Source organism: Schistocerca serialis, chromosome 8 (genome assembly GCF_023864345.2).
Source record: "Schistocerca serialis cubense isolate TAMUIC-IGC-003099 chromosome 8, iqSchSeri2.2, whole genome shotgun sequence".
In the NCBI taxonomy this organism is placed as follows: domain Eukaryota; kingdom Metazoa; phylum Arthropoda; class Insecta; order Orthoptera; family Acrididae; genus Schistocerca; species Schistocerca serialis.
The window spans coordinates 511,242,451-511,266,365 of record NC_064645.1 but is presented as its reverse complement, the minus strand read 5'-3'; positions in this window follow the sequence as shown (position 1 = coordinate 511,266,365).

The following is a 23,915-nucleotide window of genomic DNA, read 5'->3' as shown; positions in this document are numbered from 1 at the left end:
GCCTATTATTCTTCTCTTATTTAAGGGTATTTTGAAATTACAGTTCTCAGGTAATTTCTGTAACAATTACACTCCTCTTTTCATCTCATCTTTGGTTTTACTTATAATAATCTCATCATCAGCAGATAGAATTGTCTTAAGCGTTAAATTTGATGCGATACAAATATTTCCTTTAATTTTATACATCCATTATCTCATCATATGGTCTATATAAATCGGAAATAAAATAGGAGAGAGGCATAAACCCCTATTACACCTTGTCTTATATGCACCATTTCATTATACCTTCCATTTACAGTCTTTATATATACGTTTTAATATTTTAATTAAGTGATTGAGTCATGATTTCCCGTAATTGTCTTTACTTACTAGGTCGAATGATTTTCTCACAGTCAATAAAAACTATGTGAGTTTCAAGCTTTTATGGTAAGAGTAGTATTTCCCGAAAGTAATCCAGTACCTTTATGGAACCAGCTGCAAATTGGATTACAACAACGTCTGTCTTTCCTGAAGCCATGCAGAAGGTGTCGTTTCAAACTGATTTCCGTTCACTGGTCGCAAAAGCGGTGGAGGAGAATGTGTTCTCCAAAGATGCCTGGCCATCTAGGGAGACAATACCTTCACCACTATACCTGTAGGTTCGGTACAGTTAACCTCTCTGTCCTCGCACAAACATTCAAGGGCTGTCTAACCTGAATTAGCAGAATACATTATGTGGAGTACAAGAATGACGCTGAAACTTTTTAGACATCGGTGGAGATCCTGTTCAATCCTCGAAATCAGCTACTCTCATAATCAAGCAGCGAGGGGTGGAAGCAACGACATGACAGGATTAGTTATAACGAAAGAGCTATGATGGATAGCTTTCAGAATTGCAGGAACTCTTGAATGGAATGAACAGGCTAATGAGGACACACCCCAGACTGCGGATAAAAAGAACAAAGGTGTCAGTGATGAGAGGTAGGAGAAATAAGATTAGCGATAAACGTAAGTTAGGGACAACGAAGCTGACGAAGTTAAGGAATTCCGATGCATTGGAAGCAAAATAACAGGTGACGGACGAAGCAAGGAGGACGTACAAGCGAGACAAGCACGGGTAAAGAGAGCGCTCCTGGCCAAGAAAAGTCTGCTAGTATCAAACATCTGTCTAAATCTGAGGAAGAAATTTCTGAGAGTGTAATTTCGGGCTACGGCATTGTATGGTAGTGGATCATTGATTGTGGAAGAGATATGCCCGCCGGGTTTCACAAGATCCCCGCTTGTGTAATTCATATGATGCGTATGGAAGGGATTTTCGTTTTCTGAATACTTAACAATGCGTTATCATAAGACATTTTCCATAATTTTTCCAACAGATTGAAAGTGAAACAGGCCTATAATTATGTGCTTCTGTCCGACGTTCCCACTTGAAGATTGAGATGAGAATGAACCTTTTTTCTCAATCGCTTGGTACCCGAAGTTCCTCCGGAGAAAGCAGTAAATAGCTGCTAGAAGACAGCAATTCCATTCGTGTAATCTCTGTAGAATATTGTAGGAATGTGATCTTTCTTATGTCTGTCCTGTATGACGCTGAAACTGTCTGATGACCTCTAATACTCAGCGTTAACTACAACGAAAATTCATTTCTTTTTACTCGAGCCAATTGACCTCCTAGTCCTACTGAATGTGTACCCAGGCACTCCACTGGTGCAGATCGGTTATGTACGAGAATATTTGAAAGTTCTTATTATGAACCCGAGAAAATAAAGGGGGCGATGATTGTTTGTTTCTCTGCAGGTACATTCCAGTCTTGGACACATTGAAATCAGCGCACCATAATGTGCCGCATCATGCCTATAATGAGCCGAAACAAAATGGAGAGCCCATTGATAAAGTGCGATTATTTATTTTATACGTTTGAAGACGAAAAATTCTGAAGTAGATCACGGCTAGTTGACAGAAATATGCGGTGGCTATGCAACATCATATGACACAGTGCGTAAGTCGCGCAGAAACATTCATTGTGGTCAAAAAAGTCGGAATCACAAAGTGGCAGACCATTTATGTGTGAAGTAGGGACTCCGGTGCTGGAAGGCAGGCGTATCAATACAGAGTCGTTACCGAAAAGAATTAAAATCAGTTACGATTCAGTTTTCAACATCTTGCGCGACGTTTTAAACATGAAAAAGTTCACTGGCCATTGGGTTCTGCAATTGTCCACAACTATATAAAAAGCCTGTTGATCTGAGAAGGAGACGGAATGTCGCTTCTGAGTCATGCCAATTCGTATGATTTCTTTGGTCCCCTAGTCACCACGTGCGAGAGCTGTGAACCGAAAGGAGAAAAGTAGGAGGGGAAACATGTTGATTTAGCACTGCCGAATTAGGTGATGATGTGTGTGTTTTTGAGACTGTCAAGGTGTCGTGCTCCTAAAGGACAGACTGCCACAGGAATGTACTATCAAATCCCCTGATGAGATTTCGAGATGCTGTAACCACAAAGCGTCGTTAAAACTTGCCCAGTAGTGCTTTTGGTACACGACAACAATCCAGATCATTTTGTACCGGCGAATGCAGCCCACGCTGCTTCTTTGGGCTCTAAAATTCCTTGAAATGGCACCCAGTGACTTATTTCTCTTTCTTTTGACGAAGAAACCATTGCGTTGCCGAATGACAGAGGGGTGATTTTCGAGATGGAACTTTGCGTGAACAGCAATAATGATGATTATGTTGATCTGTTCCCATTTTCTGTACAGGTTCCGGAACTCTTGGACCCGAAGTGCTGCAAAACTTTTTTTGATGTGTGTATTATTGCATTTTCTGTCACTATTTGGCAGTTGAATTGCTGAGAGTGCTGGACGTATATGCCTAGGGGGAATGTTTTGTGTTTTTCGGGCCGGGAAGGTGCACCCCTGGTGCGGTTTTAGGGGCCTGATGCCGGCAGAAGGTAGCCAGTGGATCTCACTAAAAGACGCGAAGCCCCCCAGGGTCACAGTGTTTTTTCTCAGAAGTGAGAATGTGGCCTGCCTCGTGTTTTTGGAGCAGTGCAACACATGACCTAGCTACCGGTGGGGAAGTGTGTCGTCTCTGCCATCCATACAGAAAAACTAAATTGGACTAGCTTCCTTTTTCTGCATGACCGGCGTGAGGTAAGTGGTTGTTAACGCTCCAGAATTTTCGTGATTCACTTGAGTTGCCCACCATTATTATTGGCACAACGGAACTGACCATTCGAGGCGACATTGCCACACTCTGGCACCAACATCGTGTTTGCTAATGTTCGTTTGGTACACGAAGAGTGAGAAGTTCCTGCTATATTCTCCTGTTTCTTCATAAAATAAGCCATACTCTCTTGCAGAATGTTCAGAATAGCAATGGGTCGTCCTCTCTAAATGATATTTCGTCAGTTAGGCTACTCTGCTCCAGACCACCGTGTTGGACGTTTCGTCTGCGTGTCGCCGTTTGGTGCCGACTGGTGCATGCTAGTTGTTGTTAGGTAAATGTAGGTGTTGCAATGACAGTAACGTGATTCACATTCTGAGCAACTTGTTATTTGATTACTTTGCTGCACAACTGGGGATGCTTCATTTCCCTTCTTGCTATGTCTTTAATTTCGCTAATTGTCCGGATGAGCAGACCTGGTCCACACAGTCTCCAACACTTTTTGGTACTTCCCGACAATATTAGTGTCATTTTGGAATGTGATATGATTGTTAGAAAACTATGTCTCCGGAAAGTTTATAGTGATGTACACTGAATCAACAAAAGTAAAGTAATAGCGATGAACCCATATACAGATGGCGGTAGTGTCACGTACACAGTGTACAAAGGGGCAGTGCATTGGTGGATCTGTCGTTTGTACTCAGATAATTCACATGAAAAAGTGTCCGACGTGATTATGGTCACACGACGGGAACTAACAGACTTTGAACGCGAAATGGTATTTGAATCTAGACTCATGGGACATTCCATTTCATAAGTCATTAGGAAATTCAGTATTTCGAGATCCACAGCGTCAAGAGTGTGCCAAGAATACCAAATTTGAGGCATTACCCCTGACACAAATAACGCAGTGGCCGACGGCCTTCACTTAACGACCAAGAGCAGCGGCGGTTTCATACAGTTATTAGTGCTAACAGACAAGCAACACTACGTGAAACAACTGCAGAAATCGCTGTGGCTCGTACGACGGTCGTAACAGTCACGAATGTGCGGCGAAATTTGCTGGTAATGGGCTATCTCGGCAGACAGCCGATGCAAGTACCTCTGTTCACACCATGCCTGTCCTGGCCTCGTGACCATATCGGTTGGATCTCAGACGACCGGAAAACCGTGACCCGCTCAGATGAGTCCCGATTTCACTTCGTAAGAGTTGATGATAGTGTTCGAGTGTAGTGCGGATACCACGAAGCCACGGACCCAAGTTGTCAATAAGGCCCTGTGCAAACTACTGGTGTCTCCATAATGGTAAGGGCTGTGTTTGTATGGAATAGACTGGGTCCTCTGGTCCATGAGAAGAGATTTTTGACAGGAAATGGTTTTATTCTACTAACTGGAGACCATTTTCAGCCATTCATGGTCATATTCCCAAACAACGATGAAATTTTTATGGATACCAATGTTAACGACTCTTTTTAAGAACATTCTGGATAATTCGAGCGACTGATTTGGGCTGTTCGTGCACAAAATGCTATACTGGCAAAACTTCCGCAATTATGGACGGCTACAGAGGTAATATGGCTCAATATTTCTACAGGGGGCTTCCAGCGACTTGGTGAGTCTATACCACGTCGAGCTGCTGCACTACACTGCGCAAAAGGAGACCTGACACGGTAATAGGAGGCATCGCATGACTTTTGGCACCTCTGTGTATGTGTCATTAAAGCAAATAAATAACCGATAATCTCAGTCTTGACTTATATATCGAGAGCCTTAAATTCTGAGGTTACTTTTCCATGGTTAGGCGACCCACTAATAATAAATATAATCTAGTGCACTATGAAGTTTCGTGTTCTCGCTATGGTGACATTATTGTTGTCCAGAGAGGCCCGACTAACGCTCACTCTCTTGTCATTCACTGAAGTAAAGTGCATTGCACTTGGTCTTCTCATTTAATTATAAGACTATTTATTAACTAGGGAGAGCTGTGCCCCTATGATTATATACGCAAGCTACAGTTTAGTGCTATTCAGACGCGATAAGCAGTAAAACTGCATTAAAAAGTCGATAATTAAGGAAATTTCATGTGTTTAGACAAAGATTTTGATAGTGTCTCGGTTATCGATGTTGTAAGTGATTCAAATTCTACGCCACAATCAATACTGCCGTTCTCTCCCCCCAGTATTAGGAATAGTTGGCAAAGGTTGTTGATTTATCTGCTGACGTCACCCAGTTTATTGCTTTGCTTCATCAGTAGGGAATTAGACTGTCCGTATAGTAAAACACGTGTCGCTACCTCCGGAAGCATTGAGAAAGCGGATCCGCATCACGGCTACCGCAACGATGTGACAACAGCCTTTTCGCCGCTTAGTGCACGTAATTGAATTCTGGTGGGTTCGCAGGGAGAAAAACCCGCTGACGCTCGGGCAAGATTAAGCGCGTCCAGTAATTAGGCCCGCTTAAAAGCGATGCGGCGTGTCCGCCAAATTGAGACCGCGAGCGTGGAAACGTGTATCCACAGCGTCGAACGGAACGCGACGGGGTAATTCCGCGCTCGTTAATTGAAATGAGCTTCAAAAGCCATTTCGAGCGTCGCATTCATTTTTGTCAGGGGTACGGAGCGGTACGAATTAATTTAAATTTAAATTGCTTGTTTATAATATGTTTACTGAACAGGATGACGGGGGTTGGCAGAGCCACTAATCGTAGTGCACCTCTGGCCTGCAGGCGCAGTGTCCGGCTGCGCCACCTGGATGGTCGTCTGCGTTGCGTGCCCAGTGTGCGCATTGCATGCTGCTTGCGTCGCTTCCAGTTTTTCACGACCAGTCGCCATGGATACATTAAGCGCAGTTTTTTGAGAGTCATCAGTCTTACGATTGGCTTGGGGCGGCCCACTACGAATTCTTCTCCCTCTTCAGTTCACAGTTGTATTTGCAACCAACATCCTCAATCATTTGTTTCATGTATTTCTATCTCTATCTTCCTCTACAGTTTTCGTTCTAAGTTTCCTATAGCGCCATGGAAGTTATTCCCTGGTGTCTCACCACATTAGACATAATCTAATTAATAATGTTGATATTAATAAAAATGTGATGGAATCCTTAAAAGCCTTCATCTTGTCAGTGTTTTCCAGATATCTTTTCTTCCCCGATTCTGAGGGGAACTTTCTCATCTCTTATCTCACCAGTTCATCTTATTTTCAACATCCTTCTATAGCTATGATGGCGCATAGTCACCATATATTTCTGTCAACTAGCCGTGGTCTACTTCAGTATTTTTCGTCTTCAAACAAACAAAATAAATTATCGCACTTTATCAATGGGCTCTCCATTTTGTTTCGGCTCATTATAGGCATGATGCGGCATAGTGGTGCGCTGATTTCAGTGTGTCCAGGACTGGAATGTACCCGCAGAGAAAGAAACAATTATCACTGTTCTACAAAAAAAAACTTTTTTTCTATTTCTGGTAAAAAATATTGTGATCCTAGTTGTATTTTGAGTGCTGAATTGAAAACTCTTTTTGGTTTTTTTTCTGTCAGGTATAGTTTATGAGTAATCCCAATTTTATTTCTCTTTTCAGTTTCTGATATAGCGCAGCAAACGTGAGGTGAAATTCAACAAACAAATGCACATCTTTATGATGTCATAAGTTCATCACATTGATGGAGGGTGGGATCTAACATATAACACAGTAACCTTTGTGTATACACTTTGAAGCATTTATTTGACATGAGAAATTACAGAAAATTGACAAACGATGAGCCACTGCCTTGTAATGCACATCACTTTTTTCTCTCGAATGATATTCCAGCAATAATCTGCTAACGTAGAAGGTACCCACTTCCCTTCATAGCGCCTTTCTATGGTAGAAATGTCTTTATGGAATCTTTCCCCATGCTCATCCGATACGTCACTACAACTCTCTGTGAAGTAGTCCAGATGAGAGTCCATCATATATACCTTCAAAGACATATTGCACCTCAAATTCTGATATGCTTTGATCATATCGTTCACCATTGTTGTGTAGTTAGTAGCTCTTCATCTTCCGAGGAAGTTTTCTGACATGTTCTTGAAACAGTCCCATGCAGTTTTTTCTTTATCAGTTAAACATGCTTCAAAATTTGCACCTTTCTGCAGCTCCCTGATTTGTGGGCCCACAAATACACCTTCCTTTATTTTTGCAGCTGTAAGACGGGGGAATTTGGTAGCTAGATATGCAAACCCACAGCCTGTTGGATCCATGGCCTTCACGAATTGTTTCATCAGGCCAAGTTTGATGCGAAGCGGTGGAAGTAGTATATATTCAGGAGCGACCAGACTTTCACGTTGTACATTCTTTTCGCCAACTTTCCATCTTCGCCTAGGCCATTTCTTTTTCATGTAGTGAGAATTTCGGTCTCAACTATCCCACTCGCAAAGAATACAGGCATACTTTGTGTAGCCTTGTTGAGTTCCCAGTACCATAGCAATTACCTTGAAATCTGCACATATTTTCCATTTGTGTTCATTGTATTTTAATGAATTTAGCATCCTTTGTACGAATTCGTAATTAAAGCTACTGGAACAGAGGGTATTTTATTTCCATTATGGAGCGAAACACCCTTCAGACTTGTTGTCGATGCATCTATGAAAAGTCTCCACTCCTGTGAAATATAAGTGAAGTTCAGCATTTTCATCAGGCCAGCAATGTCATTGCAAAATGTCAGTGCGTTGTCAGTTGAAAAATAAGAAATAAAGGCATGTTCTCTGTGCCCGAACACACTGATTTTTCTACGTTGGTGCAGCAGATTAAACTCTTGTAATCTTGAACCAAGCAGCTGCACCTTTTGTTTACTTAGTCCTAGATCACGTACTAAATCATTTAAATCTGCCTGTGTTAACAAATGTGGTGATGACTCACTTGTGCAGTAATATAAAGAATCATCATCTGTGATTTCTTCAGTACTACTTATTTCACTGTCACTTGGAATTTGACCTCGAGCTCTTGAAGGTACTGGAAGGCTGTCGGAATGCTGCACTGGTATTCTTGGTGAAGGCAGATCTGGGTAAACAATGTGCCTCTTTGACTTTTTGTTTGTAAAACCCTGAATTTTTGTCAGACAGAAATAACAATCAGTAACATTGTCCTTAGGCTCCCTCCACACCATGGGAACAGCAAACAACGCCACATTCTCTTTACCTTTCCACCACTGAGTTAGTTTGCAGTAACATGTAGCACAACAGAAATGTGGTACCCATTCTTTATCTTGGTCTCCTACCTCTACTCCAAAGTAATGTTTGTATGCTTTCTTCATGACTGAAGAAATGCTCTTCCTATTTCTGGCAAAAGTGAACTTCCCACAGATGTAGCAGAAGTTGTCTGGCTTATATCGACCTCCACGACGACATGGCATTTCTGCAAATTTAAAAATACCACTTTGGTAATACATTGCATTAAATTAATAGAAGGGAACTAGAGGAACGCTGATGTGTAAAAACAAGCAGTCATTTTACCTTCAGCACCAGGCTCAATCAGTTTACACACAGGAACTAAAAAATTCAACCGTGCTCGGAAATATGACAGACAGTTACTTGTCAGCCAAAACACCCACTCGTTAAGACCGACACAAATTGCGGCCAACACCACTGTTGTAAACTCGATGCACCTGCCCCTAGGAGGCGTGAAGCTTTACTGCCGAGGCAGCGACCGGCTGTCGCCGTTCGAGTTAATGAGATATTTCAGGTGGTCTTAATGACATAGGTGTGGCGGGGGATAATCTAATGATGTCTGATTCTTCCCACCTGCTGTTGCACAAGAAATTATCACGTTCTATCACTATTGGATGCGGCACCATACCCGTATTTCTCTATAACATCTCTGTGTTTGCCATGAATTGTGAATATACATATATATGCATATTACATAAAAAGTATCCCTGACAACGATATTTTGTTTACATATTTGAATTTCCCACGGTAAAATGGTCTAGAAGCACATACTTTAATATCAGAAATAGAACCCATGTCGAACAGTGTTATCACCTAACTTTATTTTTTCGGGATCATAATAAGAACTTTCAAATATCCTCGTACATAACTGATCTGCAACAGTGTGTGGGGGATCACATGCAGTAGGACTAGGAAGTCCATTGACCCGAGTCAAAGGGGTGAATTTTCGATATAGTTAACACTGACAAGATTATTACAGGTCATCAGACAGTTTCAGCGTCATACAGGACAGGCTTAACAATGATCAGATTCCCATGATATTCTACAGAGATTACACCAATGGAATTGGTCCCCTCTAGCAGCAATTTACCTATTTTCTCCGGAGGAACGACGGTTACCAAGCGATTGAGAAGAAAGTTCATTCCCATTTCCATTTTCAAATGGGATGGTGGGCCAGCACATAAATATAGGATTATTTCACTTCCAATCTATTGCAGAATTATGGAAAATGTATTTCGCTAACGCATTAATAAATATTTAGAAAACTAGAATCCCTTCCATTTGCATCAATATGAATTCAACAAACGGAGATCTTGTGAAACTCGGCTGGCGTACAGATAAGAGTTGTCTCCCGGCTGATTCCGCGTTCTTTGATTTCCGAAGCGTAGTCGACACAGTTCCACAACGTTATTTAATGAATATAAAACGTACTTCCTGATTATCGGACCAGATTTGTGTCAAGTTTCTGTACTTGTTAGCACACGGACCAAAATACAATGCCCTGAACTGGATGAAACTGAAAGACGAAAAGTCAAATTTGTCTTACCGCAATGGACTGTAATGGAAGAGGGGCGTTGGGATATCAGTAATTTTAAACGTCGGAAAGACCGTGAATGTGTTCGCAGGGACAAATGTTGTCAATAAGTAGGCTGCAACGTCAAAAAAGTGTAGCGAAAGCTGGAAGAACTGCAGAGGTTCAATGGTCGGAGCAGGGTTCATCAGTTGATCGTGAACTTGGAGAAATATATTGTATATGAAGAGGCGAAAAGATTCACTGCTGTTCGACTTAACTATTGGCGATAAACTACTGGACACAAGGCTACTGTAGGACACCTAAGAGTAACTTCCAGGGCGACTGAAGTGGAATAACTACACAAAACTAATTATAGGAATGCCTGTGGCGTATGGGAAGTGTCCCTGATTAGTAATCAAATCGTCATGCGTCCGTCACTTCTATAACTATCAATAAAAATTATCAGCGATGGTCGCCGAAGGTTTCAGGCTCTGCCAACGGCCTAGTAAACAGGGGAAAGGAGCGGAGAGAGGTTCAGGGCACTCTCTTGCCCCTGCGAAGGGACAGCGCAGCAAAACGGCAGTAGAATCATCAATGATTAATGGCATGAGGATTTTATTTCCGTCATCAGTCTTCTGACTGGATACACCCGCCGCAAATTCCTCTAATGTGTGAGCCTTTTCATCTTAAGATGGCGCTTCCAACATACGTCTTCAATTAATTGCTGAATGCTTTCCAATCTCTGTGTTATTTTCCTGTTTTTACCTTCTGCTATGGAAGTTATACCGTGATGTCTTAACACGTGTCCTACCATCCTGTCCATTCCTTTTGTCAGTATTTCCCATATATTTCATTCCTCGCCGATTCTAAGGAGAATCTCCTCATCCTTTACTTTGTCAGTCTACATAATTTTTAACATTCTCCTACAGTAAAGCTTCGCAAGTGCTTCGATTCTCTTCTTTTCCCCTTTTCGCACAGTCCATGTTTCACTACCATACAGTGCTGTGCGCCAAATGTAGATTGTTTGAAATTTCCTCCTCAAACTTAGGTCTATGTTTGATATTAGTAGACTTCTCTTGGACCGGAACGCTCTTTTTGCCAGTGCTAATCTGCCTTCCATGTCCTCCTTGCTCCGTCCGTTATGGGTTATTTTTGCTATCTAGGTAGCAGCAGCATTCCTTAACTTCATTTACGTCGTGATCACCAATCTCGATGTTAAGTTTCTTGGTACATTTCTGCTACTTCTCATTACTTTCTTCGTCTTTCTTCGATTTACTCTCAACCCATACTCTGTACTCATTAGACTGTTCATTCCATTTTTAGCGAGTCCTGTCTTTTTCACTTTAACAGAACATAGCAATGTCATCAGAGAATCGTATCACTGATATACTTTCCCTTTGAATTTTGATACCAAATTCGAAACACTCTTTTATTACCGTCATTGCTTCTTCCATATATAGACTGAAAAGAGCACTTGTTCTTGGTCTTCCACTCATATCGTTCCCTCTTGGTTCTTGCACATACTGTTATTATTCGTTTTTCTTTATAACTTACCCCTCTTTTTCTTAGAATACTGAATGTCTTCCTTCATTTTATATTGACGAACGATTTTTCCAGGTCGACAAACCCTATTAACGAGGATTTAATTTTATTTATTTATTTATTTATTTATTTTTTACGTCTTGCTTCCATTATCGACCGAAAGGAGAGAAATGCCTCTCTGGTACCTTTACCTTTCCTAATACCAAACTGATGGTCATCTAACACACCCTCAGTTTTCTTTTCCGTTCTTTTGTATGCTGTTCTTGTCAGCAACTGGGATGCATGAGCTATTAATCTCATTATCCGATAATTCTCGCTCTTGCAACCTTCGTAATTGCGTGGATGATGGTTTTCGGAAAGTCAGACGCATACATTCTACACACCAACGTGAATAGTTGTTTTGTTGCCATTTCCCCCTATGACTAGAAATTTTAATGGAATGTTATATATTCCTTCTGCCTTATTTGTTCTTAAATCCTCCAAAGCTATCTTAAATTCCTATTCTAGTACTGCATCCCATATCTCTTCTAAATCGATTCCTGTTTCTTTTCCTATCACATCAGGCAAATCTTCCCCCCTCATAGAGACATTCCATGAACCCTTTCCACCTATCCGTTCTATCCTCTTCATTTAAGGGGAGCTGTAACGCCCTATCCCGACAACGTTAATTGTAGTGACTTGGCTTCCCTGTATTTCAGGAACCACTGTACCCATTGACATGAAACGTTTGCAGGACATTAAACTGTATGTTCTGAGTCTTGCATTTCAGCCATTGCTTTCAGAAATACAATTTTTTAATTACAGGGGTAAAATTTTGTATATTTTTTTGTACTTTGTCCTAAATAGTTTTAATTATACATAAAATGTATTCCTCCTTTAGTTCAGTAGACTCAGGATATGTATGTTATTACTCCTTAAAAATCTGAATACTCTACACGAAGTGGTTTCTGAGATTTAGGGAAAAATGTAATAGAAAATGTAAATTTTCAGGAATGGCTTCTAAAGTTTCAAAAGACTGTAACTCACCTAATATATCCTTTATTTTTTTTATATTTTTGGTCACTCAGAAGCCCCCTGCGCCATACTGTATACCATCCTCTTAATTTTTTCCAAGTTTTTTCTTCTTTTCTTCTTTCTGGACTCCTTAGTGGCCAATTGTGCTGTATACTCTGATTTATTAATGCGAACCTTATCCGTCTGTTCAAGTTCTCTGAAGCAGTTTGCTCCAGGATTAATTACCATATGCTATGGCACTTTCACCCTATCAATGTTACCATCATTGAAAGCAATAACAGCATCATTGACCCCCACTTCAGTGTCTTCATTCCAACAAAAATATTTTTTGGTAAACGGGTGCATATAAGATTACTGAACGACTCATTAGAATTTTGAGTCTGACCATGCAGACACTTCTTCAGCAATTCAGGATTTGCCAGGTCTCTGTAAATATTTTATATGTTATCCATGACTGCTGCTGGGATGCAATGTTTATAGCTGTATGGACTGATTGAGTACTGGGCATTGCGGTAATTGTATCATGAATCAGGTCCACGATGGCAAAGGTGGCGTACTGGTTTTTCATCAGTTAGCAGTCTGTGGAAGAATGTTGCCCATACTGCCTGCTTCATTTTCAAAAAATCCTCAGTATCATTTCTAGTGTCCATCCCATAATACTGCTGTAGTTCATCAATCATTTTGTCTGTCAGCCTGCCTCTTGTGGTTTTACCATCAGAAAGTTACTTGTTTCTCAGACTTTGATTCAACTTTCTCGACCTGGTGCCCATGCTCTTCTGGACATGACCTTTATGACACAGCAATTCACAGCCTTCTACATAAAAAATTACCGATTTTATTAGATCTTGAAGTAATGCAAGTAAAAATTTTATAATTTTCAATCGGTGTAGATTATATTTAAAAAATTAAATAAAATACTTCCTATGTGAGTTTATAAGTGATATACAGGTTGTACATAAAGTCCAGAAACTCTTTCAATTATTTATTGTACAAGAACTAAACATTGTACAGAGGTAATAGATACTGCATTTTGAAGAGAAACATTCGATGTGCGAACCATAAGTGATCCGGCAGACTCCTTATGAATGTTTCTTGTACGTGCTCCACATTCACTTCACTCACACTGGGATGTCCGTTTCTCTTCGCTGGGCACAGGCAACTCGTCATAACGAATTTGTTGCAGTACCAGTTGTAAATGCCCTCTCTTGTTGGTGACTTACCGTAATTGGTTCTAAACATCCTTTGAACAGCTGCATCATACTTGTTTTTGTCGAACTGCAACACACAGAAAGCTCGCTCCGCACCTGAACTCCCCATATTAGCGGCTAGCGCTGACTATCGACAAATTACCAAACTACGCTGTGGCGGTATACTTGAAAGAAAAAAAAACTTTCAGGGTTTCTCTTCAAAATGACATGTGTATGATATCTGTACAATGTTTGGTTCTTGTGCAATAAATAACTGAGGTGTTCCCAGATTTTATGTACATCCTGCATACATCATTTTATTCAGAAAATTTCAGATTTTATAATGAGATAAAAATCCGAAAATGTGAAAAAAAATTTCCGTTCTAACTCCCCTTAACAGTGGAATTACCATTGCACTCTTAATATTGACACCTTTGCTTATAATCTTACCGAAATTTGTTTTGACTTCTTTACATGCTGAGTCAGTCCTTCCGACAATTATTTCTTTTTTGATTTATTCACATTTTTCATGCAGCCATTTCGTCTTAGCTTCCCTACACTTCCTATTTATTATATTCCTAAGAGACTTGCATTTCTGCATTTCTGAATTTCTCTGAATATATTTTTACTTCCTTCTTTCATCGATCAGCAGAAGTAGTTCTTTTGTTATCCATGGTTTCTTCTCAGTTATCTTATTTGTACCTATGTTTTTCTTTCCAAACTGTCCACAATCAACATTCGTAGTGTTCGTAGTGTTCCTAATAGATATTTGCCCATTCACATTAGGAAAACTACGAACACTATGAATGTAGGTTGTGGACAGTTGGGAATGTGGGTCTCACGGGAGCCTTGCAAGGGACAAGTTCCTGCAGTCGCACTATCCTCTGTGCCCCCGGTGATTCACATGGATAAAGCGCCTGCCATGTAAGCAGGAAATGCCCGGTTCGAGTCCCGGTTGGGGCTTGCATTTTCAGCTGTCCCCATTGATGTGTATCAGCAACACCTGTCGGCAGTTAAGGGTTTCGATTTAATTACTATTTCATTCTAGAGAAGCTGTACGGTCATCAGTGGTATCTGTTCTTTCGGGAACAGATACTGTCGTCATATAAATGAAATATATAAATTTTATATGCGTAAATTGTACTGTTCAAATATATTTAAATTTTGTAATTAATCGTTTACCACTGCGAGGAATAAAATAGGATGAAAACTACGGCAGCAGCAGGACTGGAATTCGAGCCGACAAATTGCCAGTCGGTGTGCTTGACCAAAGGAGTATGTCACATGGCACCGATATCTCAGCTGCTGTTCAAAAATCCCTCAGAGTCTACACTTAAACCGTTAAGGAGCGTTTTATGTTTCCCTGAGGCGCACTCAAGTGAAATATTCTAGGAACTTGAAAGAGGCATCTACCGGCCTCTACTCACTTAGGATGAGCCAAATCGGTGAGCCCTGTCCCACGCGCGCCTTGTTCGAGTTAAATTTCTAATAGTTCCACCTAGCTCCTTATCTCTCATTTTCTCCTCAAAAGACTTGTGGGAAAAGATCCTCTAAGCAGATCCTCTTCGGAAAACACTATCACGCTAAATTTTCCTGTATACTCTGATTTTTACCACCTTTTGACTTAGAAGGGTAGTAATCAAAACCGAATTGAATATATCGATTTTAATTATATAAGTTGAACGCTTTAAAAACTTATATATTTAAATTTTATTATTAACAGTTCGACATTGCAATGAATATAATAAAACGAAATAAAAGGATGCTAATAGTGTGAATCAAACTTGAGCCAACAAATTGCCAGTCAGTGTACTTGACTTTCTTTACAGTGACCACTTTTGTTTAGTTTTAATATTAAAAAGATTTATTTACATTTTAAGAGTCCACAGCTCGTGGTCGTGCAGTAGCGTTCTCGCTTCCCGCTCCCTGGTTCCCTGGTCCGATTCCCGGCGGGGTCAGGGATTTTCTCCGCCTTGTGATGACTGGGTGTTGTGTGACGTCCTTAGGTTAGTTAGGTTTAAGTAGTTCTAAGTTCTAGGGGACTGATGACCATAGATGTTAAGTCCCATAGTGCTCAGAGCCATTTGAACCATTTTAGCCAAACCCAACAGCGACAGATAAAGTGCTTATATTTAGGTGTCTGTGGAATCATGACCACAAAAATCTACCTTAGGTCTGTGATCAAACATTTCAGAATCTCACAAGATATCTGTTTGACAACAGCAAATAAATATCGATAAAGAAACTCATTAATGGTAAAGCTCAGTCTTTAAATGTGTGTGTCATTATCTGCAAATACAATTAAAAATGAGGCATCTTTAGGTTGTACACTACTACAAACAAAATATGGACAGGAGGACACCAAATTCATACCAGAATGAACAGAAAAATGTAGGTCACTGGAACTGTTAAGACCTCTTTTAGTGAAATACAGGTTCTTAGTAATAATAACAATAATAGGTTTAGGAATCTCAAACACAGATCAAAGCTTGCTTCCACTCAGTCCCTTACCCACACTTACACTCTCCACTGAAGCAATCAAATTAAATAGAAAAGATTCCCCCGTATTTCGCACATTTACTTTTGTTCTATTTCTCTTAGTAAACAACGCAAACTTTTTCAGTGTCATCTAAATCACACTACAAGCCAAGGTCTGCATACGTCTTTTAAACTGTGCTACCAGACCCATCCTTAATATACGATCACAAACGACGTTATTCATAGGTTTTCACAGACACTATCCTCAGTATTGCCATTCTGAATAACTAAAACACAGAGTAACATTACTTTCTGTTGTACGGTCGCAGTCAGGCTTCATCTAGTGGGTCCGGTGGTTCGTCTGCACAGAATATAAAATTTTGCTCGCCAGTCTTATCACGCAGCTCCTGATATTCCCGTGGCATGTAACACAGACATTAGCGCGATGTCATTGTCCTTCTTTACCCTTTTATGTTTCTTGTTAGTAGAGACTGATGCGTCAATTTCTCATCTCAGTTTCTTTGCTGGTTGCTGTATCCGTTTTCAACAAGTCACAGCTGTTGGTTTTGCTTTCGCCAGGAATATTATGAAGACTGTCGAAGTGTGTAAGAAGTTTTGGTAGCTCGTCCATTTTCCACGGATTTTTCCAGCACGGTACCTTCCACCACAACTAAATTCGTCGTCGCATTACCTTTCTCAGCAATTAGAATATATAGTTTTAACATGTTGACAGTCACCGAAGCCTGCAGCCGTCTCCACACCTTCTTTTACTTCCAGACGCGCATTCTGATGTTCCTGTTGCCGTACGCTCCCAGTGATAATGATAGCAGTTTTGTCTGTTAACTTACTTCGATCGTTTGCCCTCTATTCCGTTCGCTTGTCATGTGATGGTAGCTTTTCTAATGCTCGCTGCCATCTTCGTATTTTCTTCAACTTGCTTAGGCGCCTTCTAGTGTTCCTGATGACGTGTATCATCAGTGACTCCGGTACCACTTCTGTAGGTTGTGTTACTCATAGCAACACATTTATTGCTATCCGTTCGGTTCTCTTGTTGGTTGTTAATGGATTTTGTAACTTCCTCATTCACATTTCTTCCACTGCTACGCCATTATATAGCCACAGTGGGGTCATTCCACTCTGAAAACATTTGCGTATGCCATTACTTCAGGTGGACTTTCCTAAATACGGAACTGTACAGGACGTTACGGTCACAATTTCTTGTCAGGAGTTCAGTGCAATTGCGTATGGAGGATGTTCGGGACTAATTTTCATACACAACATTCGCCCTGTGAGCTCTCATAGTCACATAAGAGGGTATGCGATTTTGTAATTCTACTTCAGCTCTTCTACTGCCATTGAGCTTACCACGCCAAAAGTTTTCTGATCACTCTTCTTTTCTGATAACGTCTACTGCTCTATACAAACTAAGCATTTCTGTTATCTTCTCGAGGGGCACTTCTAAAGGCAAATTATGAGCTCTCACCATCGCAAGCCAAGACCTGCGAACATTATTTACACTGTGCTAACAAACCCATTATTTTGCTTGAATTTTACGCTACCTTTGGTATTCCTGACTGTTTCATCACAAAAGCCACTGTTTATACATTTTGCAAGTCCACTATTCGCAGTACTGTGATTACCTCACACTTCCTCATCAAACAGATTTACATCATTAACCAACCATCTCCAAATAGTGGGAGTGGTTGGCCTTTCGGGTTACATTCAAAGCTAAATTTCAAAGTTTCTCTCTTCGAGGAAGGCATGGTACTCTCACAGTTCAGTTGACACTTCCCCTCGACACAAAAGAAACCACGCATCAAAGAAGCGCGCCACTGCACACACCCCCAGGGGACACCTGCACTCTCACAACTGCTCCTCCAAAAGCCCTCGTACTCTACGCTAAATCAACCGCTCCTTAACAATTCTTCATAATTTACACTTGTACAATACTCTACATGATCTCTCAAAGAAAAATTGAGCAATCGAAAACAGATAGCTCCATCCCTTCACTGAACTGATCGTAGCGCAACTGACCATCATTTCAGCACTCGACAGTACTTTCTAGTTATGGTGGAAAGAACGCAACAGAACATGTTTTCGTCCGTTTTAGTTTCATTTCAGAAGAGACATGGCGTCCTTTTAAAGCGGTTTACTGCTCTAGACAAATGGCATAATTTTAAGTGCTGTATTGACAGTGTACTCTAGCACATTAGCACATGATCATCGGCCGCCACTGTAATGCGAACGTATTGCGATTATCTCTCCATGAAAAGACTGTCAATGGGAGAATGACCAAGGGAACGAGATAGAAAAATTAACAAAAGGATAACACTCTACGAGTCGGAGCAAGGAATGTCAGAAAGCTCGAAAAATCTGATAAGCGAAATGCAAAGGATAGATCTCGATATAGTGGCCATCACTGAAGTTAAATCGAAAGAAGATAAGAATTTCTGGTCAGACGAATGAACAGCAGCAGAAAGTGGTGTAACGGCAGGAGAATTCTTTATGAACAGGAAACTGGGACGAGTGTCAGCTACTGTGAATATTTAAGTAATAGGGTTCTTCTCAACAGTTCCGACAGCAAACCAAAGCTTACAACGACGTAGCTAGAAGAAGATGAAGAGATAAAGAAAGTGTGTGAGGATGTTTAATGGGTTATTGAGTACGTAAATGGAGATGTAAATTTAATAATGTCAAGGGATTGGAACAAAGTTGCAGTGGAAGGAGTAGAAGAAACGATTACGGGAGAATACGGGCTAGGCGGTAGAAATGAGAGAGGAGAAAGATTAATTGAGTTCCGCACAAATTTAAGATATTAATAGAGAATAATCTACTCAAGAATCACAAGAGGTTTGCTATGAAAATACCTGGAGACATGGGAAGATTCCCGCTGTATTATATCATGGACAGACAGAGATTCCAAAATCAGCCATTGAACTGAAAGGCATACCCAGGAGCTTATACAGACTCAGACCATATTTTAGTAATGGTGATGACTTCAAGATAATCATACGAAAAAATCAGAGTCGAATGAAGAGGAATACTGAAGTACTGGGGAATGATGAGATGTGTTTGAAGCTCGCTAAGGATGTGGATATTGTGATGAGGAATATACTGTCACTTGAAGAGGAGAGCACATGTCGAAACAGGTCAATCACCCATTTCGGACACTTAGAGACAGATGTAAGGAAGGCAATTCCGAAGAAAGCTGTGGGTAACAGAAAAAATACTTCAGTTGATCGACGAGTGGAGAAAGTACAAAAACGTAAATGGAAAGGCAGGAAAATTGCAATATAAGTCACTTATCAATGAAATAGATAGCAACTGGATGGCAGGCAAAGCGAAATGCATACATGAAAACTGTGAAGAAATCGAAAAAGAACTGATCGTCGTCAGTTAAAACGATCTTCGTTGAAATTAAAAGATAGGGGGGTGACAATAAACGCAGAGGAAACAGCGGATAGGTGGAAAGAGTACACTGAAGACCTCTATGAGAGAGAGGATGTATCTGATGGTAGAAGAAGAAACTAGAGTCGATAACGAAAACATAGGGAAATCAGTATTAGTAGCATAAATTATAAGAGCTCCGGAAGACTTGAGGTAAAAAAAAAGCAGAATGCATACATAACATTCCATCAAAATTTCTCAGATCGTTTGGAGAAACGACAGCCAAACCACTACTGAAGCTGATGTGTGTAATCTATGAGACTGTGACGCACCATCAGAATTTCAGGAAAATATCATTCACACAACTCTGATGACACAAACTAGGGATTAGTGCGAAAACTATCTCACAATCAGCTTATTAGCTCATGCATTCTAGTTGCTGACAAAAATAATATACAGATGAAAGATAAAGAAATTTGAGGATGTGTTGGATGATGATCAGTTTGGCTTTAGGAAAGGCACAGTCACCCGAAAGGTAATTCTGATGGTTTGCTCAATAATGGAAGCAAAACTCAAGAAAAATCAAGATACGCTTTTAGGAATAGTCGATCTAGAAGCAGCCTTCGACAGCGTTAAACTGTGCAAGATATTCTAAATTCTGAGAAAAATAGGAGTATGCTGCAGTGAAAGGCGAATGTCAATCAGGCTACAGCTCTCAACTGATACACGTCTAAAGAGCAGCAAGTTTTCCTCGTGCAATATCTATTAAATTTGATACGTGTTTTTCTGTTTAAGAGGCCTAATCTCGCGTTTTTGTAAGTATAAATTCATAGCGCAGTAGTTGTTCACTGGACTACACAGCTCAATAACACATCAGCGTCCACCGGTGACGCATCTGGAGAGTAGTAAGTTGCCTATCTAGGATTCTGTGTGCTTTTATAGTTTACTTCGTCATTTAGTCTTGGTAGGATAGTTAGGATGTGTGCATGCTGTACACGGATGCAGGGGGAGCTGGCCACAGTTCGCGAACAGCTGAGTGCACTTGTGGCTACGGTGAATCACCTTCAGGCTACCGTCTCGGGGTGTAGCGGTGGTGGAGAATCGGGCGCGTCGCATGGGCCATCGTAGTAATCCCTTTTTGGCCAAGGGCTCTGCTTCTGATGCCCCTCCTAGTGCACCCGACGCGGTGGATCTACCTTCACAGCAGGGTGAGTGCCGGGTGGTAAAGCGTTCGCGTCACTACAGGCGGAGGGCCAGTGTGGAGAATGGTCTCATGGCGTCGCCCATTCACCCTGTGAGTGGACCGGCGGCTGCTCCTTTAGCAGGGTCCGATTCCGCACACGGGGGAAGGGTTTACTAGTCATTTGGAGCTACAACGTTAGGCGCATTATGGAGCCCCCTAGGCAGATAGCGTCCAGCTTCGGAAACAAAGCCAATGTGCACTGGGTGTGTCTTCCAGGGGGTCACTTCCGAGATGTGGAGGTGGCCTTGCCTGCGGCTATCGAGCATGCAGGGTGTAATAGTCTGGCTCACATTGGCACCGACAACGCATATCGCATCTACGCGCGAAGCATACGACGGTTACTACCGTCATACCTTCGCAAAAGACCTGGCAGAGACCCTGAGAAAATTATGATCCTATATAAAGAGGGTCTAAGGCTTGCGTTAGTCCGTTGTTGACCAGTCTGGTGTGGCAGTTGAAGATAGCAAAACGAAAGACGAAGTTTTCAATGAAAAAGTCGTTCACACAGGAGAATCGAGCAAACATGCTGTCATTTGACTACTGGACGGAACTCCCCTATGGACGACTCAGTAATAAGCATCCCCGGCGTAGAGGAACAGCTGAAGGATTTGAAAGAAAATAAATCACCAGTTCCTGATGAAATCCCAGTTCGGTTTTACGAAGGGCATTGGCTCCTTACCTAGCCAACATTTATCGTGAATTTGTCACCCAGCACAAAGTCCCAAGCGATTGGAAAAAACAACAGGTGACTCCAGTATATAAGAAGGGTACAAGAACGGACTCTCAAAATGAAACACCAATATACCTAACTTCTGTTTGGTGCAGAATCCTTGAACGTATTCTCAGTTCGAATATATTTACTTTCTTGAGACTGAGAAACCTATTCCCACCAATCAGCATGGTTTTAGAAACCATCGCTTGTGTGAAACTCAGCATGCACTTTTCTCACATGATATGCTACAATATATGGAAGAAGTGCAACAGGCAGATTCCATATTTCTAGATCTCCGAAAAATACAAACATCAAGGAAATTTTTGCATCACCCCGATTCCCAGAACTCATGAAGATAGAGGTAGACCGTGGGTATTGTGTGACAGACACAGTCCCTTTGACTGTTCACAGATGTCACTAAACCCACAAAAATGTTAACTACCATGCATGAGCAACAAGTATTGGACGGAGGGGCTCCGGCAGCCGATCGGTTCCAGTCATTTCACCAGGAATGAGGTACACGGCTCCTGTTGTCTGTAGTTCAAACATGCCTTACTGCAGTGGATGACCGCTACCTACTGATTATGGCTCGGAGGAATTGGCGTGTTAGATCGTCAAAATCCTGAGCTGTTTGCTGGGCCCTGCCTATAACGCTTCAGAAGTTCTCAACTGGGGACTGGGGAGAGATCCAGCGACAAGACAATCAGTAGAATCTCGTCACGTGCGGGTTAGCATTGTCTTGCTGAAATGTAAGCACAGGAAGGCTTATCATGAAGGGCAACCAAAGGGAGTAGAATATCATCGACGTACGGCTGTGTTGTAAGGGAACCGCGGATGAGAACTAAAGAGGTCCTGCTATGAAAATTAATGGCTACCCAGACCATTACTCCTGGTTGTCGCGCCATATGGCGAGCGACAGTCAGATTGGTACCCCATTGCTGTCTGGAGCATCTCCAGACACATCTTTGGCTTAGAACCTCACTGACTGGAGTAGCTTTGTCTTCAGTGATGACTTCCACTTCGAACTGAGCCACGATGACCAGGGAAGACGTGTCTGGGGGCGCTCCAGAGAGCGGTGGGTTACAAATGATCTTATTTAAAATAATTCATTGCATGTAACTTGCCCTAGTCCGTATTTATCTCTTTCTGTGTCAGTCTGAGACGAGGCAATTTGGAAATTGTAATAAGGTGATGTAAATAATGGGCCTAGATTATACGACCCGACATCCAGGAGTGATGACTTGGGACGCCAGCCTTTTTCATAGCAGGACCCCTTTGGTCGTCAGCCGCGACACCCTTACAGCACAGCGGCACATCGACGACATTGTACCACCCCTTCCCCCACCCCCCCCTCCACCACGTTTTGCTGCCCTTTATGACAAGCCATACTGGGGTTACATTTCAGCACGATAATGCCCAGCCACACCCGGTGAAAAGTTCTAGTACTTGTCATCGTCCTTGCCAAACCCTACATTGGCCGTTTGTGTGAAGGAAATGTGAATAAGACAGTCACATAAATCTGAACCATTAAAAAGAAATGAACCAATCATTAAATTTTATGTAACGTAATTGAACTCTTGACTTCTGGTATACAGAAGTCGTAGGTTATAAAGATAATGAAATGGCTCTGAGCACTATGGGACTTAACATCTATGGTCATCAGTCACCTAGAACTTAGAACTACTTAAACCTAACTAACCTAAGGATGCCACAGACCACCCAGTCATCACGAGGCAGAAAAAATCCCTGACCCCGCCGGGAATCGAACCCGGGAACCCGGGCGCGGGAAGCGAGAACGGATAATGAAATCCTTTGTATTATGCAGTTTGAGTGATTAGTTCATGAACGCAGCATGGAGGTTGCAACTGGAATCATTATAATATGTAGAAATGGATACTGTTTTAAGTGTACGTCCAGAGATGGTTACCCCGGATATAGCTCTTAGGAAACAAATATCCACAATAAATTAAACTTTTCCAATTCTACGCTCAATTCAAACCTCTGGTAACAGGTTTCTTAACATTTCAGTTGATCTACAGTCATCTCAATCAAATTTCTGACTTAGCGATCAGTAATACTTGGCTACATAATATCGAATGGTGTTAGGTAACGGCAAATACTGCCTTTGACATTACTGCAAAGTTGAGAGCGTCTTTTGAAATGGGATAATCCTTATGTTCCACGACATAAATGGAATTCTCTTTTTTTTTTTTTTTTTTTTTTTTTTTTTGCCGGCCGAAGTGGCCGTGCGGTTAAAGGCGCTGCAGTCTGGAACCCCAAGACCGCTACGGTCGCAGGTTCGAATCCTGCCTCGGGCATGGATGTTTGTGATGTCCTTAGGTTAGTTAGGTTTAAGTAGTTCTAAGATCTAGGGGACTAATGACCTCAGCAGTTGAGTCCCATAGTACTCAGAGCCATTTGAACCATTTTTTGGAAAATTTTTTTTTGGCCAAACCTTTCTTCATTTGTGACGAAGGAGAACAATAAAACAAGAA